The 12517-nt window shown below is 43.1% G+C and overlaps 1 pseudogene; it reads left to right on the top strand.

The window, feature by feature from the left end:
- Positions 1 to 8217: 8217 nt before the first annotated feature.
- On the top strand, positions 8218 to 10922 carry LOC132217173 (testis-expressed protein 101-like; annotated as a pseudogene).
- Positions 10923 to 12517: the final 1595 nt, after the last annotated feature.

The raw sequence follows: 12517 nt of genomic DNA on the forward strand, positions 1-12517 counted from the left end.
ACACTTCCAAGCTCATTCTATGAAGCCAGCATCACCGTAATACCAAAAACAGATAAAGACAACACAGTGAAAGAGAATTATAGGCCAATATCCCTCATGAACATAGATGCCAAAATACTCAACAAAATTCTAGCAAATCGGATCCAGCAATATATCAGAAAGATCATACAACATGACCAAGTAGGATTTATCCTGGGGATGCGAGGATGGTACAATATTCGCAAATCAATAAACATGATACATTACGTAAACAAATTGAGAGATAAAAATCACATAGTCATATCAATTGACGCAGAAAAAGCATTTGACAAAATCCAACACCCTTTCTTGATAAAAACTCTCAGCAAGGTAGGAATAGAAGGATCATACCTCAAGATAATAAAAGCCATACATGACAAACCCACAGCCAACATCATACTCAATGGACAGAAACTAAAACCATTTCCCCTAAGAACAGGAACAAGACAGGGATGCCCCCTCTCACCACTCCTGTTTGACATAGTACTGGAAGTACTAGCCCTTGCCATCAGACAAGAAGAAATAGAAGGCATCCAAATTAGAAATGAAGAAATAAAACTGTCCTTATTTGCAGATGACATGATACTGTACATAGAAAACCCTAAAGACTCCATCAAAAAATTATTAGACTTAATAAATAAATTCGGCAATGTAGCAGGATACAAAATTAATGCCAAGAAATCTATGGCATTTCTTTACACCAATAGTGAACTTATAGAAAGAGAGAGTAAAAAAGCAATACTATGTACCATTGCACCAAAAAAAATTAAGATACCTAGGAGTAAACTTAACTATGGAGGTAAAAGACTTATATGCGAAAATCTACAGGTCACAGAGAAAAGAGTTAGAGGAAGACATAAACAGATGGAAGAACATACTGTGTTCATGGATTGGTAGAATCAACATCATAAAAAATGTCCATACTACCCAAAGCAATCTATAGATTCAATGAAATCCCCATTAAAATACCAACAGTATATTTCACAGATCTAGAATGGACGTTCCAAAAATTCATCTGGATTTAAAAAAGACCTCAAATAGCTGCAGCAATCCTGAGAAAGAAGAACAAAGTAGGTGGGATCTCAATACCAGATATCAAGCTGTATTACAAAGCCACTGTTCTTTTTTTTTTATATTTTATTGATTTTTTTTAATTTTTATTTATTTATTTTTTTTACAGAGAGGAAGGGAGAGGGATAGAAAGTTAGAAACATCGATGAGAGAGAAACATTGATCAGCTGCGTCCTGTACAACCCCCACTGGGGATATGCCCGCAGCCAGGGTACATGCCCTTGACCGGAATCGAACCCGGGACCCTTGAGTCCGCAGGCCGATGCTCTATCCACTGAGCAAAACCGGCTAGGCCAACAGAGACACTGTTCTTAAAAGAGCTTCGTAATGGCACAAGAACAGACATATAAATCAATGAAATAGAATAGAGACCCCAGAAATCGACCCAACCTACTATGCCCAATTAATATTTGACAAAGCAGGCAAGAGCATACAATGGAGTCTAGATAGTCTCTTCAATAAATGGTATTGGGAAAATTGAACAGATACATGCAAAAAGATGAAAGTATACCACCAACTCACACCATACACAAATATAAACTCAAAATGGATAAAGGACTTAAAGGTAAGATGGGAAATGATGAAAATACTAGAGGAATCCACAGGCAGCAAAATCACAAACATATGCTGAAGGAATTTCTTCACTGATACTCTCCTAGGGCAATGGAAACTAAAGAGAAAAAAAACAAATGGGACTACATCAAAATAAAGAGCTTTTGCACAGCAAAGGAAACCATCAACAAAACAACAAGAAAGCCCACTGCAGGGAGAACATATTTGCCAATGTTATCACTGATAAGGGTTTAATCTCCAACATTTACAGGGAACTCTTGCAACTTAACAAAAGGAAGATAAACAGCCCAATCAAAAAATGGGCCACCGACCTAAATAGACACTTTTCGAAAGAGGACATACAGAAAGCCGAAAGACATATGAAAACATGCCCAAAGTCACTAATTATATGAGAGATGCAAATCAAAATGACAATGTGGTATCATCTCACACCTGTCAGAATGGCTATCATCAACAAATCAATAAACAAGTGTTGGAGAGGATGTGAAGAAAAAGGAACCATTTTGCACTGCTGGTGGGAATTCAGACTGGTGCAGCCACTGTGGAGAACAGTATGGAATTTCCTCAAAAAACTAAAAATGGAACTCCAATTTGACCCTGTGATCCCACTTCTAGGAATATATCCCAAGAAACCAGAAACACCAATCAGAAAGGATATATGCACTACTATGTTCATAGAAGCACAATTCACCATAGCTAAGATTTGGAAACAGCCTAAGTGCCCATCAGCAGATGAGTGGATTAAAAAAGAGTGGTACATCTACACAATGGAATACTACACTGCAGTAAAAAGAAGGAATTCTTGCCATTTGCAACAGCATGGATGGAACTGGAGAGCATTATGCTAAGTGAAATAAGCCAGTCAGATTAGGATAAATACCACATGATCTCACTCATTTGTGGAATATAGAGAACAACGTAGACTGATGAACAGGGAAAGACCAGGACAGAGAAGCAGCGATCAGACTGTCAATCCCCAGAGAGAAAGTAGGGGAAGGTGGGGGTAAGGCCAGGAGATCAACCAAAAAACTTGTGTGCATACATATAAGCCAAACCAATGGACAAAGACCACAGGGGGATGAGAGCATGAGTGGGGGGTTGTGGGTTAAAGGGGAGATGAGGACATATTTGTAATACCTTAACCAATAAAGAAATTAAAGATTAAAAAAAAAATACTAAAATGGCCACGCCAGGATCCTCAGTGGTTGAGCATTAACCTGTGAACCAGGAGATCACAGTTTGAATCCCAGTCAGGACATGTGCCCAGGATGAAGGCTCAATCCCCATTAGGGGGCGTGCTGGAGGCAGCCAATTAGTGATTCTCTCTCATCATTGATGTTTCTCTCTCTCTTTCTCTCCCTTCCTCTCTAAAATCAATAAAAATATATTTTAAAAAATACTAAAAAGAATAAGCAAAATAAGTTTTAAAAAAACAAAACAGAATCCATTTTATTTCCTGACTATAGACTCCGCATCAGAAGCCCAACCAGCTCTTCTGTCAGAGTCTCAGAGAACTGTGAGAAGACAGCCATACAACTCTCCATTTAGGAGGAAATTGAGGCTCAGGGAACTCTTCAATGGCGCAGGGTGAGTTAAAACCACCCAGCTGCCCTACCTGGTTTGGCTCAGTGGGTAAAGTGTGGGCCCAAGGACTGAAGGGTCTCGGGTTCATCTGGACAAGAGCACATACCTCCATTGCAGGCTTGATACCCAGCCCTGGTCGGACACGTGTGGGAAGCAATCAATCGATGTGTCTCTCTCACATCAATGTTTCTCTCTCTGTCTTTCCCTCTGCCTTCCACTCTCTCTAAAAATCAATGGAAAAATATCCTCGGGTGAGGATTATCCAAGAAACATTTTTTAATAACTTAAGAAATAAAACTACCCAGCCTTGGGGACATTTTCAGAGTCGGAGGGTCCCTGCCACATTCACACGTGACCATATTTATCTCCTATAAAAGGCTTCCCTACCCTGGCTCAAAGTTCAAGTAACACTGGAAACAAGGCTCATTTTCTAGACCAGAAAGGCCTGGAGCCCTCATTTACTTGTTATGAAATACTTCCCTTCCTCTGAGCCTCAGTTTCCTCACTTGCAAAATGCACATCACAATCCCTTTCTCTCAGGGCAATGTGAGTTCCATATATTCAGAGCTTTGAGCTGGTGTGGCAACTCTACAGACAGCAAGCGCTCTGTGAAAGCCACCTCACCCTGGTGCGAATCCATGGGCCATTTGTTTACCATAGTGAACAAAGAATAAAATACTTAGGAATGGATTTAGCAAATGAAATTTAAAAATCTACTCTGCAAACTACAGCAAATGGTTGAAAGATATTAAAGAAGACATAGCCCAGTTGGCATGGCTCAGTGGTTGAGCATCATCCTATGGACCAGGAGGTCATGGTTTGATTCCTGGTCAGGGCACATGCCCAGGTTGCAGGGTCAATCCCCAGTATGGCGTATGCAGGAGGCAGCTGATCAATGATTCTCTCTCAGCATTGATGTTTCTATCTCTCTCTCCCTTTCCCTTCCTTTCTCTGAAATCAATAAATACTTTTTAAAAAGTAAAAAAAGAAAGATAAAAGTAGACTTACTGTATAACCCCAAAATCCCACTTGTACATATGTACTCAGGTTAGTAGGGAAAACTCTATCTTCTTCTTGTGTTTCTCCTTTACTCTCACACAATTACCCGACTCAGCACTTTTTAAAAAAATACATTTTATTGATGTTTTACAGAGAGGAAGAGAGATGGATAGAGAGTGAGAAACATTGATCAGCTGCCTCTGTACACTCTGTATTGGGGATGTGCCTGCAACCAAGTTACATGCCCTTGACTGAAATTGAACCTGGGACACTTCAATCCTCAGGCCAACACTCTATCCACTGAGCAAAACCGGTTAAGGCCCCACTATGCACTTTTGACAAAACAACTGTAAAGGTTTTCTCATACCAAATAATTCTATGACAACGGCTGGGTGTCCTTTAATTTCACTCCAGTCTGACACTAGCTACCTGGACATAGTATCAGATTCCACAGGTTAAGGGCTCAGTCCCTCAAGACTTCAGGTGCCAAATGTGCTACTGGCCAATAGGCTCTAAATCAGAGGTTCCCATGACCCCTAGTTGGGTTTAAGTTATTTGCTAGAGCAGCTCACAGAACTTGGGGAAGCAGTTTACTTACATTTACCAGTTTATTATAAAAAAGATATGATAGCCCTAGCCAGTTTGGCTCAGTGGATAGAGCATCGGCCTACAGACCAAAGGGTCCCAGGTTTGATTCTGGTCAAGGGCACGTACCTTGGTTGCAAGCTTCTCCCCAGCCTGAGCCCTAACAGGGCTCCTTCAGGAGGCAACCAATTGATGTGTTTCTCTCACATCGATGTTTCTGTCTTTCCCACTCTCTTCCACTCTCCCTATCAATGGGAAAATATCCTCAGGTGAAGATTAACAACAACAAAAATAAAAAATAAATTAAAAAAAGGATATGATAAAGTATATGATAAAGGATACAAAGGTACATCCAAATGGAAGACATGGGGTTTATGAGAGAAAGTGCGGGGCTTCCATGCCCTCTCTCAGTGAGACATTCTCCCAGCCCTAACATATGATCACCGCCCAGAAGCTCTCAAAACCCTGTAATTTTGGGACTTTTATGGAGGCTGCACCACATACAGGCATGATCCATCATACATTCCATTTCCAGGCCCTCTGCCCTTCCTGGAGACTAATCATGGCTCAGTCTTTCTGGTGACCATTCCTCACCGAGGAGCCCACCAAGAGTCACCGAATAAAACAAAACATATTCCCATCACCCAGAACATTCCCAGATATTTAGGAGCTCTGTGCCAGGAACTGGGGAGATCTCATGGGAAAATTAACAGTGGTATATCCATACAATGGAATATTATTCCACAATTCAAAAATTTAAAAGAGCCTGGCTGGCATGGCTCAGTGGTTGAGCATCAACCTATGAACCAGGAGGTCAAGGTTCGGATCCCGGTCAGGGCACATGCCCAAATTGCAGGCTCGATCCCCAGTAGGGGATATGGAGGAGCCAGCCCATCAATGAATCTCTCTCATTATTGATGTTTCTATCTCTCTCACCCTCACCTTTTCTTCCTCAAATCAATAAAAATATATTATTTATAAAAATAAAAAGAATGAAATGCTCTGGCCAGTGTGGCTCAGATGGTTTGGGCATCATCTATGCACCTAAAGGTTGCTGGTTTGCTTCCCAGTCAGCGCACATGCACAAGTTGCAGGTTCAATCCCCAGTAGGGAGCGTGCAGGAGGCAGCCAATGGGTGTTTCTTCTCATATCAATGTTTCTCTCTCTCTCCCTTTCTCTTCCTCTCTCTCTCTAAAAAATCAATAAAATGTATTTTAAAATGACATAATCATACATGCTACATGAATAAACCTTAAAGACATTATGCTAAGTGAAAGAAAACAGGCACCAATACAACATGTACTATGATTCCATTCATATAAAATGGCCAAAATAGCCCTAACCGGTTTGGCTCAGTGGATAGAGCGTAGGCCTGCGGACTGAAAGTTCCCAGGTTTGATTCCGGTCAAGGGCATGTACCTTGGTTGCGGGCATATCCCCAGTGGGAGGTGTGCAGGATGCAGCTGATCGATGTTTCTAACTCTCTATCCCTCTCCCTCCTCTCTGTAAAAAATCAATAAAATATATTTAAAAAAAATTAAAAAAGATGTCCAAAATAGGCAAGTCTATAAAGACAAAGTCGACCAGCGCTTGCCAAAGCCTGGAAGGTGGGAAGTGGAGAACTAATGATGGGCCCTGGCTTTCTCTTGCAGCCAATGGAGCAGTTCTAAAATTGATTGTGATGATGACTGCACAACTATGAATAGACCAAAGACCATTGAATTGTATGCCTTAAATCAATAAATTGTGTGACATGTGAATTCCCTTACTACAAAGCTGTTCAAAAAACTGGGAGGTGGAAACATTTGCGATCTCTACTCCCCAGCATATGTTGTTAATTTGGCTCAAATAAAATCTTATAAAATGATTCCACAATAAAGAAATGAATGAAAATAAAAAACTGGGAAGTTGTTCCTAAAGGTGGTTTCCCATTTTACAGCAGACTTGACGAAGGTCCCCATGGTATCCACTCCCCTGGCTTTATGGGTGGTCTCTCCCTGTGCCCTGCGAGAAGGGGGGCCCTCCTTTTGACAGCCTGGACAGGAACCCTAGAATCCAGGTCTGCTTCATGCATTTTCTAGCTTGGACAACGTTGGGGAAAGATTTAACTGCTCTGGCCCTGTCTTGTCATCTATGAAATGAAAATACCACTAATTCTAATCCATAGTTTTGTTACCAGATTCAAACCAGAAAACATATGTTAAGAATGAAAAGCTCCCTGGCCAGTGTGGCTTAGTTGGTTGGACCATTGTGCCTGTACAGAGAGAGATGGCAGGTTTGATTTCTGATCAGGGCACATACGCAGGTTGAGGGTTTAATCAATGATTGATGTTCTCACATTGATGTTTCTCTCTCTCTCTCTCTCTCTCTCTCTCTCTCTCTCTCTCTCTCCCTCTCTTCCTTTCTATCTAAAATCAATAAACATATCCCTGGATGAAGATAAAAATATGTTCAAAGGACCACATGGAATTTTTGGAGTTTAAAAGTATGATGATGAAAATTAAAAACTCAGTAGAAGGACTCAAAAGTAGATCTGAACTAGCAAAAAAAAAAAGTTGGCAAACTTGATAAGTGAATAAAAGTATCCAATCTGAAAAGAAGAAGGAAGAAAAATGAACAGAACCTCAAAGACCTGCGGGACACTATCAACAGAACAACATACACATAATGGAAGTACTAGAAGGAAAAGAGGAAAGGGCAGAAGTAAGATCAATTTGGGGGGTACTGGCATCTTAACAGTGTTGTCTCCTCACCACACACATGGATATCTTGCCACTGATTTAGGTCATTTTCCATTTCTTTCTACAATGTTCTGTATACATCAAACAGGTGGATTTTGTGATATGTAAATTATACTTTGATAAAGCAAGATGAAAAACAAGACAAAAGGGAAGTTTCTTGGGTGCTTACACTGTGTCCCAAGATCTGGATCATTATTCAGTCAGCAGGAGAGATGGACATGGCTTTTTTTCTCCTCTAGTCCTTGAAGGTTCTTAATACTAAACACAAAGCCCTAGGCATCTCTCCTGGGGTTAATCTATTTACTTCCTGCATCACCCTCATGAATTTTCATCATTTCCTATCAAGCTAAGAGAACCGGGCACACCTCCTCCCTTGTTGCTCCAAGCTTGCCTCCTTCAGCCCCAGCTTACTCATTCTGCTCCTGAGTGCACCCCGGGTGGCTGTGCGTGGGGTGTGATGGCTTCCTCCCCTGGGCTGTGAATATATGTGATTAGATACTGCTGTCCATCTGGTCTGTGCAGTGGTGGGTGCTGTGCATGGGGTCATCTCATACTATTTATGGTGGGGTGTCCCTCCCTCACCAATGGTGTGACAAGGAGGTGACTAGAACATCATGGCTATTTCCTTCACAATCCTACCAGGACTATGGAAAGAGTGGGGTCAGTCATTGCCAGGTAGGTAGCTCAGTAGGTAGAGCATCTTCCCCATACCCCAAGGCCACATACAAGATGCAACCAATGAATGCATAAATAAGTGGAACAACAGATCCACACCTCTCTCTCTCTCTGTCAAAATCAATAAATAAAATTTTATTAAAAAAAATAGTGGGGTCAATATTTCACTTCTTTGGCAACCCGCACACCTTCACCCTCCTCCTAGAAGTCTGTTTTGACTCATTATTTCTGCTCCCCGACCCCACACTGAAAAGAGAAAAAGGAAAAAACTGACTTCTCTCTCCTTTCTCTCTCTCCTCCCCTCTGCCTCTGCATAGGTTAAGCGTCGACCTATAAACCAGGAGCGAGAATCATCAATCAAGCTGTCTCCTGCATGCCCTCCACTGGGGGTCAAGCCTAAAACCAGGGCATGTGCCCTGACCGGGAATCCAACCGTGACACCCTTGTTCATAGGTCCATGCTCAACCACAGTCAACACCCACCAGGTGCAAGCTCTAATATTAACACAGTGCCCAACATTGTGGTAAGAACTTGACCTCAAAGAATCTCACACAGTCCTAGTGGAAATACTAACAGTTCACCATCCTATATAATAAAAGTCTAATATGCTAAGTGTCCAGTCGTCCAGTCAACCAATCAAAACTTAATATGCAAATGATATGCCTAAGCTCGCTATGATGTGCACTGACCACCAGGGGGATGCTCCAACTGGTAGGTTAGCTTGCCAAGTTGAGACTTGTGACAATGGGGCTTGTGCGAGGAATCTCAGATGATGGTCAAATCCCGTAAAACGAGAAGGAGCGGTCAGGTTGAGTGGGAGGAAGGTGATGGCATCCATGTCAGTGCTGTTCCCCTCTCCCCGGGGTCAAAGGTGAGGCCCGCCATCTGCGCTCCTAACAGGGGCCAATACGAAACTTCTGGCCTGGAGTTCTGCTGCTCCGACGAGATACCCGCAATAGTGCTCGTCCAACACTCCCCACCGCCGGTGGTCTACTACAGCAGTTACTGTTAACACTCACTCCTTCTGTGACAGTAGAGAGAACATCCCTGAGATATAGAATGCAGAGGTGATCCCAGGTACCTCGGGAGGGGAGAGAGAAACGCAGATAACAAGGAAGGCAATGGCTGTCTTCCTCCTTCTTGTCCTTTTCTCCCCTTAGCTTATCATCCCTTGTGTATTATCCAATGCGTTTTGCATTCAGCGTTGTTTGTATTTATTTCCGGTGTCCAGCGTAGTGGTTATACCATTGTATGCTCTCCACAGTGTGCCCCTGGCATCTCACCCACCCACCCACCCACCAGACACCTCTTTTTGTGTTCCTACGTGGCTTAGGCCCAAGCGGGCCACACACAAAAGGACCTCAGACCTTTTGCTTGTCTTTCTTTTTCTCAATTGTTACCTTGGAGTCTCAACGCTGCTCGGAAGAGAGGGATATCAGTGAAGGCTGGGATATACCTTGGGATTTGTGTCCTTAAACAAGATGTCCGTGAAGATCTCTGAACAGGGTGACACTGATCATAGACTGCTTCCCCCATTTGGCCTATCTTTTCAGCTCACTTCCTTCTCTTCCTCTTGTGTTCTACCTGAGGTTGGTATTCAAAATAGTTGACAATGGAGGTGCTACTGGCCAATCAGAATGGACATGGTTATAACAGCCAGTCCAGCCCTACCAGTGCCTCGCAGTTGAATATCAACACTGCAATTTCTTACAGTTCCCCATATTCACCAAGTTGGCTCACCGCTCCAGGCCTTTGTCCTTATTGTTTCCTTTGCTATCCCATCAAACCCCCCATTTTCATAAAGCTAAGCTCTATTCATCATCTCAACTCAGATATCTGCTCCCTGAAAACACCAAATTCTTTTAGGTACTTGGGTCTTCCTTTAATTTTTTCCTCTTATACCTAAGACACAGTGCCTACTGAGTTGTATTGAATTATTTACATCGTTCTCCTTCTAGACAATGATCCTAGATGGAACTAAGCACAGAGTTTGAAAGTCATGTTGGTTGGGGTTCTGACAGCCAAGAAAATCAGTTGGGAAAGAGTGGGGAGGTGGCAGTAATAGGCCTTGGTTAGAGTGGTATCAACACGAAAGACTTGGGGAAGACGAGGTAGCAGGGAGAGAACTCCAAAAGCAGGACATACTCTTAAATTGTTCCTCTCTTTCCCCCTCCAGCTCCCAATATGTCAACAACCTTCCACTCTCCAACCTGTTTAGCTCTTGAGGCCTGTTCGAGTGCACCTTGTCTTCCCTGTCCCATTGATACAACTCGATGCCATCAAGGAAAAGTTCGGGTTGCTGGAGGTAAACTGAACATCTGATGGCTTCAGAGACTGGAAACTAGACATTTGAGTGGATACCAAGAGGTTCTGACACTCAGGTATCCAGAAATGGGTTGGGACTGGATTCCTCTCTGGTTTTCTAAAACATCTGTGTGTCTCCCTATCCTTCCTTGTTCCTTAGGAGACATTGACTCAACTTTGGAGGTCAAAGGCTGTACATCTGTACCTCATTGTGGGCTGATGTCTGGGATATTCACAATTGGACCCAAGTGGGTAAAGGAAATGTGTCCATACCAATCTCTCATTCAATCCCGAAAGGTTGGAAATCGGGCCACCACCTGGCTTCCCATTTACGTTGGGAGGTTTGGGTTATTGCTTCTGCTATTGCTATAATCGCTCGATAGTGTTCCTGTGGAGACATCTATCCCGAGTCATAGGACACCTCTTTGGACTGGGACCCTCCGACTGCTGGTCATGAGTTGATGAGCAGGTGGAGACTTGAAGAACAGAGAGTTCCTATGGATGTGTTTGACATTTCTAATAAAGTTTCTGCTCTGCTTTGTATATACCCCCAGACTCAAAGTGAATTTTAGTGCTGAGAGGGCCTTTTCAATTTATCTCCTCTAACCCACAGCTTTGGCAGAAATGGAATCACAGATCTGGAAAACTTGAGTGCGTTTCACACATTACATAGCTATGGGCAGAGCTAAGACCAGAGCTTTGATATTTTGACCTAAGTCTGGTTTTCCTTTCACTTAATAGGCTACCTTCTCCCATGAGCTGAACAAGACTACATTGATCTCCTTTGGAGCACTCCCAGCCCAATCTTAATGCCAAAATAGGCTGTTTGGGTTCTAGTATTTTTCTGGGAGGTATGCAAGAATGAGAAAAACCAGATGCCAAATTCTTCAATTATCATGAGCCCCATTTTCCTATGTCTTAACTATTCCTTGCCCACTTTACGTAATTCCATCCCTTATCTGCCACCTACTTAATGCTTTTTCAGTGGACAGAGGAAATTTAGGACAGAGCTGGGCCTGAAGTTTTGGGGAGGGGGTGATATTTTTAGATTCTCATGCTTATTTATGTATTTACTTACTAAAGGCCCAGTGCATGAAATTCGTGCATGGGGGTAAGGGCCCCTCAGCCTGGCCTGTGCACTCAACTGAGATCCCTCAGGGGATTTCCAACTGTCATCCTAAACCAGCAGTTGGACATCCCTCTTGCAAACCAGGACTGCTGGCTTCTAACCACTCACCTGCCTGCCTATCTGCCTACCTGATTGCTCCTAACGCCTCTGCCTGCCTGCCTGATTGCCCCCAACCACTTGCCTGCCTGCCTGATTCCCCCTAACCACTCTGCCTGCTTGATCACTCCTAACCACTCACCTGCCTTCCAGCCTGCCTGATCTCCCCTAACACCTCTGCCTGCCTGCCTGTTCACCCCTAACTGCTCACCTGCCTATCTGCTTGCTTGATCACCCCTAACTGCTCCGCCTGCCTGCCTACCTTATTAACCCTAACCGCTAGCCTGCCTGCCTGCTCAGTGCATGTCATAGCAACCAGTCGTTCCACTATTCGGACAATAACTTCCCCCCACTCTGCTGGCCTGATTGCCCCTCACTGCCTCTGCATGCTGGCTTAATTGCCCCTAACTTCCCTCCCTGCTGACCTGGTCACCCCTAACTGCCCCCCTCACCTATTACCCTTTTATTATGTATTAATCCTCAAGAATACTCAAGATTACATAAACTATCTTGTTGTAAAAGACTTTGAGCTCTTTACTGCATTTTCTGTGAGAATAAGATCATTCTCAGCAATCAGACAATCACCATTCCAGAAAATATTGACAGCACTCCGAAGGGGTGCAGAGGCACCCTGCAGATGGACTTCAAACACATCAACATAGAACTCAGTCTCCCTGAAAATGAAAGAGGTTCTGGGTTGACAAATGTTGGGGACGTCAAAATTGGCCACCATTCATACTAT

This window comes from Myotis daubentonii, chromosome 15, assembly GCF_963259705.1.
Source record: "Myotis daubentonii chromosome 15, mMyoDau2.1, whole genome shotgun sequence".
In the NCBI taxonomy this organism is placed as follows: Eukaryota; Metazoa; Chordata; class Mammalia; order Chiroptera; family Vespertilionidae; genus Myotis; species Myotis daubentonii.